Consider the following 17311-nt stretch of genomic DNA (forward strand, 5'->3'; position numbering starts at 1 on the left):
ATTGCAGTCCTTAGCCTTTGTAGCATAATGTTGATGCTAATTCCAGTCCAAATTCATCAAAACAGTTTTTAAGTTGCTCAGTAACTTCATGGCTCTTTAGGCTATTCATGTGGAACCATCCTCAGCTGCACTGAGTGGCCTCCAATTGAAAAGAAAAAAAACAAAAGAAAAAAAACTCTAGGGCTGTTGTGCTTAACCATCCCAGGAGATCAGCAGTTTCTAAAACACTTTCACAACCATTCCACCTTTATTGTCACTTTGATCGCATTTTCCAATTCAGATGTTTGATGTGAACATTAACTGAAGCTCTTGACGTGTATCCTCATGATTTGAGTGGGTGATTGATTAATTGCATGAATGAGCAGGTGTGCATGTGGTTCTTTTATGTATATGTGTGTGTGTGTGTGTGTGTGTGTGTGTGTGTGTGTGTGTGTGTGTGTGTGTGTGCATGTTTGAATCAACTCCATGTTATCCATGCACATGAGAGAAGACAAAGGGCACTCAATCTCTTTCCCTTCCTCTCTGCCCATCTCTTGTTCTTTGTCTCTCGCCTTCTCTGCTAACAAGGCTTAAGAGGATGCTACCAGCTGTGGAATCATAGGACGATGGTTTTGACCTATTAAGCCATCTTTATTCGCTCTGTGCAATGTTCCCTCACAACACACTGTATAAATGACATATGCACACTCTGTAATGGGATTTAACGAAGTGCAGCCAAACGTCAATCATTAGATGAAGTACACACAGCCTATTACTAAAGCAGCACTATTACTGTTTGAGTTAAAACCTGCACTGAAAATAAACATAATGAAATAATAAATAAACATAAACATAATAATAAAAAGTATATATATATATATATATATATATATATATATATATATATATATATATATATATATATATATATATATATATAGTACAGACCAAAAGTTTGGACACACCTTCTCATTCAAAGAGTTTTCTTTATTTTCATGACTATGAAAATTGTAGAGTCACACTGAAGGCATCAAGGGCTATTTGACCAAGAAGGAGAGTGATGGGGTGCTGCGCCAGATGACCTGGCCTCCACAGTCACCGGACCTGAACCCAATCGAGATGGTTTAGGGGTGAGCTGGACCGCAGAGTGAAGGCAAAAGGGCCAACAAGTGCCAAGCATCTCTCGGGGAACTCCTTCAAGACTGTTGGAAGACCATTTCAGGTGACTACCTCTTGAAGCTCATCAAGAGAATGCCAAGAGTGTGCAAAACAGTAATCTAAGCAAAAGGTGGCTACTTTGAAGAACCTAGAATATGACATATTTCAGTTGTTTCACACTTTTTTGTTATGTATATAATTCCACATATAATTCCATATATATATATATATATATATATATATATATATATATATATATATATATATATATATATATATAATTATTTTTTATTACTTATTTATTTATTTACTTTTTTTTTTTTTTTTTTACAAAAAAAGAAAAAAAACTTCCCTCTTTCTGCTTGTTTACCTTTTTTTCTACAGTATATCTGGACTTGATTTGCATTGTTTTGTCTTGAGGTCAAAATATGCATCCAAAAACTTTTCTGATCAATTGTAAATATTTATATTATATATTAAGTTGTCAAAATGCCAAGTTAGCACATCGGTCTTATTATCTGTGTTATAGGTATAGGTGATGAGATTTCAAAGGCATGTTAATCAGGGTTATGTTATTCTAGTATCATCAGGTCCACTTTGGACTGTAAACTATTCACTAGTGTGTATACTGTTTCCAAAAAAAGCAACTTTTAGACACTCTAGAATCAGACTAAGAAGGGGAGAGTGGGGTAGGGGGATAATTGACAGATGGAGATAGATCAGTAATTGTTGATAGATAGAGTAGAAAAAGTTACAAAACTCAGTAGCTTACAGTTTACATTAAAAAATATTTTCTATTACAATTCATTAAATTCAAATAAACCGATATATTAATAATAATTAAAAAAAAAGAATAATAATTTAGTCAGTGGCAAATACATCAGTGTTGTGGTCGTAGTGTGTTCTTCTCCTAATGTAACAAGTAACATTAACATAGCCTGTTAGCTAGTTTATTCATGTCCCTTATTGTTTTAATGAAATACATAGACATTTACGGAGATTTCTATATAAACGGTATCTATTATGTATGGTGACTTGCTCCATCTGGCTTTCTTAAATAATTCTACTTAGCTATTTTGATATTTTAATTTAAAGGTATTTAATATCCATTTTCTTACATAGAGGCATATGTTATACATTTGCCATGATTTAAAATGTATTGGTTGTTAAATGAACCATTTACAAACTAGAATACTGAAAAAAGGCTACTTTAAAAAGAAAAGTTCAATTGAATCTAAATGTCTTAGAAAAAAATTACAAGTGTTATGTTCTTACCTATTACACATTTAATGAACTCATTAATGAATGACCTCTAATGCACCATGGTTATCACTAATTGAGGTTTGATCTGTTTAATAGATTCCAACCACTTTATTAGGAGTACCTGTACATCATCTTATTTATGGAGTACTTAAAACAGCCAATTATGTGGTAGCAGCAAAATGCAAAAAACTCATATACTGGTCAAAAAACTTCAGTCATTATTCACATTACATTAGATTAGGAAAAAAGTGTGATCATTGTGACTTTGAGCATGTCATGATTAATGACACCAAATAGGCTAGTTTGTGTTTTTCATAAACTTTCATCTATTTAGTCTCTACTGGACAGTTAAAGCTTAGAACACATTCTCCTAGTCTATTTCTAGTCTTCAGCTGTTTAGATTCAATGAGTGCATGCCTGAGGTAGCCCCAGATTCTTGCTCTTAGCTAACAACAGTGAAACTTCATGAGCTCCTGTGTTGTGTCTGAGATGCTTTTCTACTCACCACAGCTGTAAAGATTATTTATTTGAGTTCCTATAGACTTCCTGTCAGCTCAAACTAATCTGATCATTCTCCTCTGATCTCTCTCATCAAAAACTGGTTTCAGGCTGCAGACAGGGCTAAGGTCTGGTGAAGGCCACAGCATCTAATTTACATAATTTTATAACTAATCAATAAGCTATATAACTTATCGAGCCACCATGTTGATCGGACACTGTTGATCGGGCATCATCATTCAGTGAGAGACTATTTTCACTAGGATAGAAATGTTTCATTATTGGATAAAGGTAATCAGTCAGAATAAGTTTGTATTGATTTGTAGGACAACCGTACCTAAAACATGAAAGAAAATATCCAAATTTAATACTGAACTATATAGCTATGCAATCATCTACAATTTATTTATTTATTTATTTATGTATTTTTATTATATATATATATATATATATATATATATATATATATATATAGGGGGGCTTCTTTGCTCTTCTGCATGTATTTTACCAGAGATTAAGCTATAACATTTTAACATCTAATAACCCCTAAGGTTAAAAAGGCATACAATTACATTTAATGATAGTACAAAGTACAAAGCATTGTATTGTATAGAACATAAATTTATCAAGTATCATTTATTGATTTCATCTGAAAAGTATAATTAATGGGCATGAAAATGATATCTGTCTGTATATCATTCTTTATTCATAAGCTGCAAATTGAGATTCCAGAATTCCAGCCCATCTAGCAATCATTCTATTTTTGATCATAATAACATTTAACTTTCATGAAAGGGCAAATAATTATGGATTCAGATTATTTTTTATTGCACATCAACACTATCTAACCTATTTTAAGCCTTCATAACTATGATGTTTCTCAATATTATTTTAGTTTTAATTATATATATGTAGTTTTTTTTTTTTTTTTTTATTAGACTTTGCTGGCAGATTTATATGTATACAATATGAACTGCGTTGTGGCTTTGATTTCTTTCTTCACTGTCACTCTTCATTCATTAGCTCACTGCCTGCTTCTACATAAGTGGGTGTAGGGTATATGAAATTAGGAAATAATTTTCAATTATATTAATTGCCCAGCAATAGGTTGTAGCACTGAACTAGTCCAGCAGTAGGCACAGCTCTGTCAGTTTAACCAGGGATTATGAACAAAGCCTTATGACTCACTGTGCACAATTCTTCAGTGAAATTTGCACTAAAAGAATGTTCTAATTCACCTTTCAGTTTGCAGTAGTGGAGACTTGGCTGAGATCAGTGTGGAATCATCTAGATTTATAGTAAAAAAAATGATTTGATCTGATGTTGAAGTCTAGAGATCCAACCGGATAGAAATGTAATGGCCTCAAATACCTTTGTGAGTTCCTGGACTTAATGCTGAAGGGTATGTAGTCTCTGAATTCCTGCCTTTTCTAATCCAGTGCTGCTGATAAATTAGTTGCAGATCAATTGGTTGAATTCTAATTTACTGTTCTTGTGGTCAATTTTTTGCTTTTATGTTGATAAAATGTCTAAATCATAAAATGGAATTGTGCTTTCTTTGAACTTGCATTCGAATGCGTTTGACACCAAACATGACCTCGTCATTGAGATCCTTCTTTCTCTGATGGCTTACGCATTTATAATGAATTACACATACATAAGGTTAAGTATCCTAAGCAAGGTTTGAAAGAAATGTGCTTTTGCTGATCTTGCAACAGACATTTAGAAACAATCCTGTTCCATTATTTTCCTGCAGAGATGGTCTAGCCCTTCTCTTCCTGCTATAGCAGAGTGGTCTGGAATCTTGAGTGTTGTTGCTAATTCTGTAGTCATTTTCTTGACAATCTACAGGCAGGCAAAGGAAATATGTTTATGTAAAGAAACAATGTCCTTTCTAACTTTATGTTAAGCTTTCCTGTTATGGTTTATGATAAAAAAAAGGGGTTATACCTATTGGTCACTGCTAATTTTCCTACAACTAAACAAAACACTGCCAGCTCTTAAATTTGTTGGAAATAATGTTTTTTTTTTTTGGCTAAAGTTCCCATGTTTTTTATTACTTCACTACAACAATTTTAACTTTGCCTGCTGTCCTGTTACAAAGTCTCTAAGCACCATTTGTTATAATGATAATGTGATGCTATTGTAATGTCATGATATGTCTATTTTGCTAGAGCACAGATCTATCCAACAACTTGATCAAAGCATGTCAATAATCTAAATTAGAAAGTTTTTTCCAAACATTTCTGTTCTATTTTAGCTGATCCCTCAGCTAATATGATTTTGATGATATGATCGTCTTCCTCGTAATTTTTACTGCACTTAAAATTTTGGGTAAACCAGTCTTCTGTTAAAAGACTATTGGTTTTATTGAAAGGTTCTGGCATGTATGCAAACTGCCGGGCAACCAAGAGTGAAATTTTATGAGGAAAGAGAATCCAAATCATAAAACCAAGACTTGGGCCAGATGATCAATAAACTAGAGAAAAATATTAATGCAGCAAATGTCAAAACTGGAACAGGAACAACAAAACCAGATTGTGAGTCTGTGATGCTCTCTGGGAAATGGATTTCACGGCTGAATGTGACACTGAGATGACACTGAAAACACTACCAGCTGAATACTTTGTCATAGGATGGTGTTTACAGCACAGATAATGAAGGTCTTATTTAGTTCTGTGTAGTCGCATGTAGTCTTGTGGTTTCTTATGCAAGGACCTCATCCTGGAGTTATGTTGTTTCATTTCACTGTATATTGTACAAATGCAATGTGGCTAAAATTATATAAAATAAAGTAAGAACACTTGACCTAATCGATTTATTACAAAAAAAGCAATAATAAAAATATTAGAAGAGAAATGTATATATTTTTCATGAAGGGTAAATCATGAATGTTTTTATCCAGAAGTGATAATTAGCCTTTGTTAGATCCTTGTTTTTTTGGAACATTTTTAACATATTGTGGAATGTTCATTTTATAAACATTTTGGTGGTATGGATAGAAACATAAAGAGAAGCAACTGACATGTGGCCGTCTATGAACTGAACTTTTTTCCCTGATTCCTGATTAATACATGACTTTAACCGTCTTCATCTTTAGTAGTTCAATGTCAAGAAATCCCAGCCCACTTAAAAAGTCCACTCTTTTATTCCACTCACTTCTTTTTTTTTTTCTTTTACTTCTGTTCTCTCCTCCACTAATCTGTAGCTGCCGCTCATTCCGATTCAAATCCCCAGTGACAGCGGAGGTCGGCCTTCGCCTCACGTTGCCATAGCTCCCCAGCTTCTATGGTCTGTATTTGATATGAATGATGGATAAAAAAAAAACCATGGGCTCACTGACATGGAGACTAAAAACTTCAGCAATAAATGTATATCAGTGGGTCCAAAAGTTTAATGGATTAGTAATGTGTTCTCATAAACAAAACCATACACAACGTTACTTATGTTAATCAGTAGCAAAGCACAACATTTTAAATTGGTTTATTATTGTTTTACTACAGTATACACAGTATAACATGCAGTAAAATGTTTATTGCAGCTGTCCCATGGCATAGGAAGAATAATGAATAAAATGGATAAAAATTGCAAAATTAAAGAATAAATATATATATTTAAACAAAAATAATATATGAACTTACAATGTAATCAAATAAAATATAATATATATGCAATTTTAATAAAAAGACATTTTACAATCCTGGTAAGGCAGAAACAGGGTGGCTTATTGTGATTATTCCTAATAAAGTGCAATTGTTTTGCAATTAAATGTAAGTATGTTGTGTAAAGAAAGTCAGTCTTTAGTACAAAATAGTACAAAATAACAGGATGAGGTAGTGAGTGTTGTAAAGTGAGTCCAGTCTTTCATGTACTTCTGGTTTAGGGCTCGAATTGCCTGTGGGAAATATTTCTCTGACCACAACTGATTGAATAGTCCATTGTTGGATGGCTGAGGTCCTTTATTATCTTTCTGGCCTTGGTCCAGCACTGCCTGCTGTAGATGGTCTGCAGGTCAGAAAGCTCAGTGTGGATGATACACTCTGATCGCACCACTTTCTGGAGGGCTCATCTGGTACTATTTCCAAACCGGGCTGTAACATTTCCCATCAGTATGCTCTTAAGTGGCACAGGTGTAAAAGTTCCTGAGGACCTTGGAGGGCAGTTTGAAAGTCTCAAAAGTGTCTATAGTGGAACAGATGCTAATGGGTTTTTTTACTCACCAAGGTGTTGATGTGACGGGACCAGGACCAGGTACAAAAAAAAGTCCACTTTCTACCAGGGTCTTGTTGATCACAAGTGAGTGGTATCTCTTCTCCTGCTTTGTGCTGAAGTCCACAACCAGCTACTTTGTTTTGCTGATGTTCAAGAGGAGATTGTTTTCCTTGCACCAATACTCTAGGCTTTTTATCTCCTTCAAGTAGGCCTGCTCATCATTACCGGGAATCTAGCAAACCACAACAAAGAGTACAGCAGAGGGCTCAATACACATCCATAGGGGGCTTCAGTGCTGAGTTGAAGGAGGGTGAGACTGTGGTCTGCCTGCCAGGAAGTTGAAAAGCCTCTGACACAGTAATGAGCTCAATCCCAGGTCTGAACCCAGGACCAATAAAATGCAGTTAGTGTCTAACCAATAGTGCATAAGTGGCCTATTTACAGTAAATAGCAATGTTTAATGACAATATGGGTTCATATGTACAACTGGGGGAGGGGGTTAATGTACAGAAAGTGCAGTATAGCTGTGCAAAGATTGTAAAGTGAATGACATGTCAAGAAGATAACATGCTCAAATAAAATGATTTACATGTATGTACATATATAAGGGTAGGTATGATATATCATACATAGTATATACAGAAAAAAATGTGGGTGGAATATACAGTTGTGCAATGAAAAACATAAGTTATGGATAGTGCAATGATGAATGAAGCAGTGCAATATAGATAATATAGACACTCTTTGGAGAAAATTATGGTGAAAGATGCTGAGCTGTAGTCAACAAATAACATTTTAAAATAATCTGCCCTCCTAGTGTTCAGATGGCTAAGGATTGTGTGAAGGAAGTGCGTGTTAGGAGTGATTTGAATGGTATGCAAACTGTAATGGTTTCTGGGTGTCAAAGTAATAATGAGGCAATAAAGTCTCTAACCAATCTCAAAGCTACAGGACAACAAACATCAAGGCAAGTGGCTGAGGTATCTTTGGGACAGGAATGATGGTGGACTGTGTGAAGCCCATTGGGATTACAGACTGTTTCAAGGAGAGGTTAAATATCTCTGTAAACACAAGTGCTAGCTTGTCAGCGCAAGCCCAAAGGGCCTGACCTGTGGTGTTGCCTAGTCTTACACTCTTTATACGCTGTATCCCTCAATCCTAATGTGGATGCTTGTGTATGTATCAAGGAGGGCATGACTACAGCCTGTCAGTTGAGTTATTTATTAAATATAATGTCAAAATATTCACAAACTTTTTTTATATTTTTTTTTTAGGATGATAAAATATTAAAATAAAACTTGCATTTAGTAGCATACTCTGATCAGCTAGGTCAGGAGCTCCAGCTGTCAAAATCCTAAACCTCCTTAAACTAAGAACAAAAGCAGAATGAAAGAAAGAGAAGCTTGGCCTGAATCTATCTCTGCTTTGGATTGCAGTTAACGCCCTAATTAGAAACAGTGGCACAGTTTTACTCATTCCACACATCCACACAATGGTTCTTTCTGCTGGGAAAAAAGAAAGAAGGGTTAAGACATAAATGTTACACAGATAGAGTTGCTTAATAAAGGTGAATAGTGTGTAAAAAAAAAAGATAATTACTTGTGCTATGCTGGAGTGTATAAATAACATAGCACACTTTTTAGGCCAATAATGGCTCTGTGAGATCAACTATTACATGATTAATTTATCTTTGTTTATAACATCTTTACAAATTGTAGAATAGATAAAGAACATTATAACCAGGCTTCTTTTTAGTCTGTCTTTTATTTCCTATTTTGTAATTTTGGTAAAGGTGTGACTCTTCTATTGATAAATCAAAGAATGAAAGAAAAAAAAAGCCAATTAGAAAGATTTTTAGGAATATAATGAAAAGAAAAGAAAAACAATTTGGAGGTTCTTATTATGCGCTTGCATTATGCATTATTATTGTTGACTAAATTTGGAGTATTAGCTGAAGAGAAGCCTCACAGAACAATGTTTCCACCACCATGCTTCCCCATGTGTATGCCATTATTTGCTTCATAAAATAGCTTGTTAATGTATGAAACATATATTTTAGATGTATGCCGCATCAAACCACAATATCTATGTTTGTTGATGATAAACGCATCATGGTTTTTCTTTATTTTAAGGAATATGAGAGATTGTTGACACAGAGAATTCTCCTTCACTGTTTCCATAGGTCTCTTTTAGCCTCACTTTGTCACCGCTGCTACATTTGTGTACATGTTTAAGTTTTTGATAATAGCTTTTAACTGATCTAAATAGATAAACATTTTAACAAGGATTTGGACAACATTCATATCCACTGTATATGAAGGTTTTAAAAGAAACCATTTAACTTTATTCTAAATGAAAGAGCACTAGGAAACTCCTTAAGCTATAATATACATTTACCATACACTTTAATATGAATTTGTGTAAACCTGCTCATTTATTGCCCAATCAGCCAATAGTGTGTCAGTAAAAAAATGCATAAAAGGGCATTATTCAAAGTTTACATCGAATATGGGAATGTGATTTTTTTTAATATCTTTCTAAATATAACCATGGCATACTTGTTGTTGGTCTTAGAATATAAATGTTGAAAAGTCCCTAGGGTTTATACAGAATGGTGCAAAACAACAAACAAACAAACAAACAAAAAAAAAATCTTGTAGACAAAAAACACTTTGTTGATGAGAAAAATATAGGAAAATATACAAATAGGACTGAGGTGCCTAGGATGAAATAGTTTAAATAATCCCTTTTTACAAAAAGGCTCAGGGAGGAATCTCAGCATGCACAAAACTTTGAGGTGGGGAAGGTGCAACAGCAAAACACCACATTGGGTTTGACTCCAATCAGCCAAGAACAGTAAACACACACCAAACCATGTTATTATCAAAGTCACAGATATCAAACATTGTCTTTATTTTGATGTTTGTTGTAAACTGATGCTCTTGACTTGTATTTGCATGAGTTTATGCATTGTGCTGCTGCAACATGATTGGATAACTGCATAAATGTGTAGTTGTACTCGCGGTATTAAACTCGATAGCGAGTGTCTTTACTGTTTAATTTTGTGCATCCCACATAATCAGACAATCTTATACATGTCCACTATGTTTCTCTTTTGCTTTGGCTTTATGCCTTGAATATTGGAAATGTTAAATATTTTCACAAAGGGTAATGTGATTGCTTTAGTATAACAAAAATCCGATGCTGTTATCTTTTCTTCCTCCTTCGTTTGGTCCCATTATCTGGGCGGGATCTGAAATCTCTCCTCCACCAAACCATTTCTGAAAGGTCAATCTTGAAACATTCCAAAATGATTAGCGTACAAATGAACAGCTATGGCATTTACTCCATCTGTTCATGTATAAAAAATACAAAACATGCCACCACACAAACACACACACACACACACACACGCACAGACACATACACACGCACAGACACACACATTACCAAACTGTCCTTGTAAGAACCAGTGGCATAATTATATATGAATAAATGCGTTATTTGGGAGCAGCCAAAAAGTCAAAACAGTCAGATATACATGGTGTCCCCATCAAGAAACAAATATTCTCATTTGCACAATTTCTTAAAAAGAACATTTTCAAGATTTTCAAAGAACAGAAATTCTTTAAAAAAATATTAATGACGTGCCATTTGTCTGACAATGCACTTAAACTCTCATTATGCTGATTTTCATAACACTATAAGTTTTAACATTCTAACATTGGACTAAATAATTTCACTACAGAAGTGTGTACCAGAAGAAACTGTAAAGAAACTTTATAAAAAAAATGTGTAAATGTGTACCTCAAATGTAACTTTTTTCAAGTGAATGCAGATGCAGTACCTACAATTTATTTTTTATTTTTCCCTTGCTGCTGTAACAAAGAAATGTCCCCACTGTGGGACAAATAAAGGTATATCTTATCTTATCTTATCTTATCTTATCTTATCTTATCTTATCTTATCTTATCTTATCTTATCTTATCTTGAAATGCATGTATTTATTCATATAATAATAATAATAATAATAATAATAATAATAATAATAATAATAATAATAATAATAATAATAATAATAATAATAATAATAATAATAATAATAATATTTCTGCTTTAGGGAAATTTGGACTATTGTTAAAAGCACTAAACAAATTGAAAACAATTTAAATGTATTAACTTATTAATTTACAAATACATAAATAAATCATTTTGTGGATATATCATTATAGAAAATATATTTTAGACTAAATTATAGCCAGACAAGTGATCTTTAATGATAAAACTTCGCTTCCAAGCGGCAACATTTAGCAAATGCTAATACACTAATAAACAGTCCAGATTCACTCGTTCATTTATCTACAATCACAGCCCTATCCTAGTCATAGTCACAGTAGATCAGGTGCCTGCTCTGACAACTCTGTATCTTAAACCAAAACCCCACCATATTTCTTCTTTTTCTTATTTCAGCTGCTCCCACTAGGGGTCATCACAGTGGATCATTCATCTCCATACTACTCTTCTCCTCCACATCTTTCAAAGCAACTACCTGCATGTCTTCCATCACCACATCCATAAACTCCTTCTTGGCCTTCCTCTTTTCCTCCTTAATGGCAACTCCATCATTAGCATTCTTCTAACTATGTACCACATGTCCAAACCATCTCAATCATGCCTCCCTTACCTTGTCTCCAAAACGTCCTACATGCACTGTCTCTCTAATAAAATTTTTTTAATCGTGTCCATCCCCGTCACTCTCAATGAAAAATCTTATCTTCAGCTCTGCTACCTCCAGCTCCACCTCCTGTCTTTTACTGTCTGAAGAAAGTTCTATAAACTTCCCTTCCCTTTCACTTTTGCATATACCCTTCTAACACAAATCACTCCTGCCACTCTTCTCCACCCACTCCACCCTGCCTGCACTCTTTTCTTCACTTCTCTAATACACTCTTTATCACTTTGCACTTTTGACCCCGGGTCCCTAAACTCCTCCACCTTTTCCACCTCTTCTCCCTGCAACTGCAAACCTCCACTGTGATCCCTCTCATTTACACACATGTAGTCTGTCTTACTCCAACTGACTTTCATTCCCCTTCTCTCCAGCACCTCTACCTCTCCAGGCTCTTCTTAACCTGCTCCGTACACTCACGTGCAAAAATATCATCTGCAAACATCATAGTCTATGGAAACTCCTGTCTGACCTCCTCCATCATGTTCATCACCACTGCAAACCGGAAAGGGCTCAGAGCCGATCCTTGATGCAGTCCAACCTCCACCTTGAACCAGTCTGTTGTACCTACTGCACACTTCACTGCTGTCACACTGTCCTCATACATGTCCTGCAACACCCTCACATACTTTTCTGACACACCTAACTTCCTTGTACAATACCACAACTCCTATCTCGGCACTCTGCCGTACGCTTTCTCTAAATCCACAAACACACAATGCAACCCCTTCTGACCTTCTCTATACTTCTCCAAAAACATTCATATAGAAAATATTGCATGTGTAGTGCTCTTCCACTGCATGAAACCATAATGTTGGTCACCTCTTTCTTCAGCCTGGCTTCCACTACCCTTTCCCATAACATGATGGTGTGACTGATCAACTTAATTCCCCTGTAGTTACTGCAGGTCTACACATCTTCCTTATTCCTTAAAACTGGTAGCAGCACACTTCTTCTCAATTTATCATGCATCCTACCACCTTCCAAAATTTTGTTTTGGAAAGTGGGAACACCTCCAATGTGGGAAGGTGGGAACACCTCCAATGTTCCTGGCCTTGCTCTTCGCCTCCTTTGGTTAACAACGGTACCCCGTTGGCTAACAATACCTACCTGTATGGCAGTCGTTGGTAACCCAGGCTTCGGTTGATTTGGTATGAAATTATGGTTCGTGATTTGCATATTTGATTTGGCACATGTTTTATGCTGGATGCCCTTCCTAAAGCAACCTTCACTATTTATCTAGGCTTGGGACTAGCAATAAGAATGCACTTGTTTGTGAAACCCTAATGGCTGGGTTGGAAACCCCACCATATGAATCTGTATAAAGCTCTATATAGTTTGAAATAACTTTGTACATTTTAATTTCATGCTTCTATTAATTCTATTCAACAATAATACCACTACTTCTACCATAGAGTCTCACAACTGATGACTCTTTCTGTTTGCAGTTTTTATTATTGTATCTACTGCTTTTAGTCTGTTATGGCCTCATTAATGGTAATGAAGATGTTTGTGAAAATCATCTGTTAATACTTAATGTATCATTTTAGGAGAAATGTTTTAATAAAGATACCATTCTCGTCAGCAGACTCAGGCTGACACAAATTGTTTACATTGCTTCAGAATCTGAAGGCTGGTTCTTTTATAATGATGCATAGACACAAATGATACACTTACATGGAAACCATGGCTACCCTAAAAGCTCCATATAATATTAATTTAGGGCAAATACATGGTTGGAAGCAAAGAGTCATGACTGAAACCAAACTACAGAACATTACCCTTCAGTACTGATTTAACAACCTGTTTCAACACAAAATTCACCTGCTAATAAATTTGGCATATTTCAGGGAAATACTGTATCAGTATCAATTAGGTGCCGAAATTGCTCAATTATTAGAAAAAATTTTCCCTCGAGCTACAATCATAGGCTATTCTATCAAGGTGCACAATCAAGGACTGTTTTTGTGGATAAAGTATTAAACCCAATTCTATCACTGATAGTAGCGTAAATGTATGTCCTGTATTAATATTACTAAATGTTAACATAAATTGCAATATTGTATTATACAATAGCACATAAGCACACAATAAGTAAAATTGCTCCACCATAGAAGAACTGAATGGTAAATTTTAAAGAAAAATCTTACATGCAATGGGTTTGTTTTGTTTTGTTCTTTTTTTTTTTTTTTTTTTCCAGTTCATTTGGTACTTAGGGATTTGTCAGCTGTAAATACTAAGCTGTTAACCTCAAAATGGGACATGATACAGTGAATTATCAGTATAAATGTGTTCATTTTTTTACACAAGCCTATTTAACACATTTTACTAATAAACAGCCGATGATTAGCTATACGGAAGTTGTACCCTAAAAAAAACATACGTAAAATAAACATATAGTAAAGATAGTAATATACTTTGTTAAAACAAGTAAGCCAAACTACACATACTTTACATTAAAAAGTGTATGTTTATTTACACATGCAGCTGTACAGACTTGTGAAATAATATACGCTTTGGCCTGGCATCTGTGCACATTCATTTTCATTGCTCTATTGACTCATAAAGTGCACTGAAAAAAAGTGTTTTGACATTAAAGATTCTGGCACTGCTGTTTTTTTTTCCCCTCTCATGAAGCTGTCGTCATTAAATTGATTCTTCCAGTCCAGCATGTAAGAAAGTCAACGATGAAACTGAGTCTTCCATTGCAACTCCAGCTTGTCAATAATCATTACAAAGAGAGAAAAAAGAAAGGGAAAGAGTAGGAAGGAGAGAAGAAAAGAAGCGAGCAAACTAATTAAATGGTTAAACCCCTGCTTGTTGCTCTGTATTGGTTTCTTTGTAGATTGTGTATTAATGCGCAAGAGAATTTCCAATATCTATCTATCTATCTATCTATCTATCTATCTATCTATCTATCTATCTATCTATCTATCTATCTATCTATCTATCTATCTATCTGTCTGTCTGTCTGTCTGTCTGTCTGTCTGTCTGTCTGTCTGTCTGTCTGTATGTCTGTCTGTCTGTCCACACACAAGCCCTTTGGAATTCGATTACACAATTCGAAAAAACAGCAGTGTTTAACTGCTAATTAGTAAGTATTTGATTTTAATTACAAAGTGCAAGCTTTAATGTAGACTGATTTTTATTTCTCTAATAACAAAATCATCAGCAATAAGATTGTGTACTCCATAATTGGAATCACAAATCGCACTCTTACCAATTAGAAACTAAATTGACCAATTATATTTGTTGACAGTGTTTCCCAGATTAGGGTGCACATTTATATTTAACATCTTGGGCTAAGTGTTAATGTTCTAGCATGATCTATACATAACCATGTAACCTATTAAAACCAACAGCGGTGGTATTTTAAATAGGCCAATTATTTTTGTAGACAATGGGAAGCTAATTATCAAGGTTTATAAAAGTTGTGGATGCGATCATGCAGAAATTTGTTGGGGAAATTAAATGTTTTATAATAATCTTTACTCTAATGTTTGCAGTGTAGTCTAGAGAAATGTGTCAGATTTTACTGCATTTGAAATCTAGATAATTGGTCAAAATGGTGAACAATTGGTATCTCTCCAATGTACACTTCATAGCCAGACCTTTGTGGATTCTGTCTGTAAAGATTCTTAGTCATCCAGGTGTGGTTATCTGGAAGTTGAATCAGGTCAATTGGACTTCTATTTGGTTAAATCAAAATGTTTCACTACTCATCTGAGCAGCTTTTTCAGGCTGTGTCTACACTAATCTGGATAAATTTAAAAACATTGTTTACATGTAAAAACGTTATGTGTCCACACTTCTTTTTCAATTGTTTCCCAAAAGTTGCTCATTCACATTGAAACGTCTGTAAACGCTTATGTCTCTGTACTGCGCAAAAGAACGTAAGATGCCTTTCTCTTTGAACTATCACAGGAAATTTGAGGAAATGCACTGTCACATGATTAAAAATTCGTCATCGTTTTCAAAAGCCTTCATTTTCACAGTGCACACTACAATGCAAAAACTGCATTTTTTTTATTTATTCACTTTGGAGAGCACTTTCCAAAAGCTACTTTTTCATTGACTGAAAATGTCATCTCAGTGTGGACAGAAGGCCAAAACGGAAAGAAAAATATGCGTTTAGTATGAACAAAAATTCATTAGTATGGACTTGCCTTCAGTCTGAGGAAAGTTGGCAGGATTTCAGAAATTTGTATGCTCCAGGGTCAAGGAGTAAGGGAAGTCATTAGGATGTACCAATCCCAGTGAAGAAGAGTAAGGAGAGAGAGTATAGATCGACTAAACACTCTCCTTTACTCTCCTTCCCCACTCTCACTCCCTTGTCCGTTAACAAGCTTACCCAGGGAGTAAATATGAAGTTAAATATTTTTCTTTTTTCAAGTATTAACAGTTCCTTTAAAAAAGAAGAGCTTAAACTTGTTCTGTTATTACAATTTTTCTGTGTAATAAACAAGGTCATTGTAAAGACATGGCTTGCCAAGGTTGGAGTGGAAGAACTCACGTGATCTGCACAGATCCTTGTTCTCAACCCCACTAAACACCTTTGAGGTGAACTGAAATGCTGACTCTATACCAAGCCTTCTGTCCCGACATCAGTGCCTGATGTCACTAATGCTCTTTTGGCTGAATGGATCTAAATCCCACAGCCACACTGCAAAATCGAATTGGAAGCCTTTAAACAAAACTGGGAAGTATTAAAACTGCAAACTGCAATTAAAAAAACTGCAGGCCATGTAAACACCACAGTAAACAGGGTCAACCTGCCTAGAATGACCACTTTGATCAAGTTGTTGGATAGGTATGTGTCACAGCAAAATAGACATGAACACGGGAAAGTAAATAGCATTTAATTTTAATTCAGATTAACTGGGAAATGTGCATAATACTTCATCATCACACTTACAAATTGACAGTGGAAAACTACTACTTTGGAGCAAAACAAAAAAGATAAAAGCCTGGCTTCATTTAACTGCTGAAGCTATGAGCCATAAAGATCTTTGAAGTAGTGTAGGATCTTTCTGTTGAAAGGTATTGATTAGAAAAGTTGTAGTAAGATTTTTCTAAAACAATACATGTACCACAGAACACCATGAAGGCAATCATCAACAAGTGGAGAAAACAGGGCACCATAGTGACATAACCAAGAAAGGACAAGAGGGGCTGCCAAGTGACCTGTATCAACATTAAAGGAGCTGCAGAAATATATGGCTAGTACAGGTCACTTCCTACATGACAACAGTCTCTTGCATTCTTCACATGTCTGGGCTATGGAGTATGGTGGCTAAACAGAAGCTCCAGACACTCTACATGATAAAAATAGATGATAGATAGATAGATAGATAGATAGATAGATAGATAGATAGATAGATAGATAGATAGATAGATAGATAGATAGATGATAGATAGATAGATAGATAGATAGATAGATAGATAGATAGATAGATAGATAGATAGATAGAT

The sequence above is a fragment of the Silurus meridionalis genome, chromosome 13 (assembly GCF_014805685.1).
Source record: "Silurus meridionalis isolate SWU-2019-XX chromosome 13, ASM1480568v1, whole genome shotgun sequence".
NCBI lineage: Eukaryota > Metazoa > Chordata > Actinopteri > Siluriformes > Siluridae > Silurus > Silurus meridionalis.